Genomic DNA, 308 nt, shown 5'->3' on the forward strand with positions numbered 1-308 from the left:
AGAAGCTGAATCACCTTTTCTACCAACGGGGAAGTGAATGAGAAAGAAAGAAAGCAAAATCGTTAACTCAATGCTAAATGTAGCAAAATGCAGATTACATAATTTTTAAATGTAATTAACATACCATTATCCACATGCACCACTCCCCATTACAGAATCTGAAGAATAATACCTTATTCTAACAAGAGGAAGAAGAGTGGTTTTAGTTTGGACTTTTCATATACATAAATCTATAAGGTAATAAATTTTTAAAAATTGGATTATCAGTCAGTCAGTTCTTCATAAAATGAGAAAGGCAAACACACACA

The 308-nt window shown here is 31.5% G+C and overlaps 1 protein-coding gene across 1 annotated transcript in view; it reads right to left on the bottom strand.

Moving 5' to 3' along the window:
- LOC119594210 (nucleolin-like) overlaps window positions 1-308 on the bottom strand; it is a gene marked incomplete at its 5' end in the record, with an annotated part of 42,003 nt that overhangs the window by 27,380 nt on the left and 14,315 nt on the right.

The sequence above is a fragment of the Penaeus monodon genome, chromosome 33 (genome assembly GCF_015228065.2).
Source record: "Penaeus monodon isolate SGIC_2016 chromosome 33, NSTDA_Pmon_1, whole genome shotgun sequence".
In the NCBI taxonomy this organism is placed as follows: domain Eukaryota; kingdom Metazoa; phylum Arthropoda; class Malacostraca; order Decapoda; family Penaeidae; genus Penaeus; species Penaeus monodon.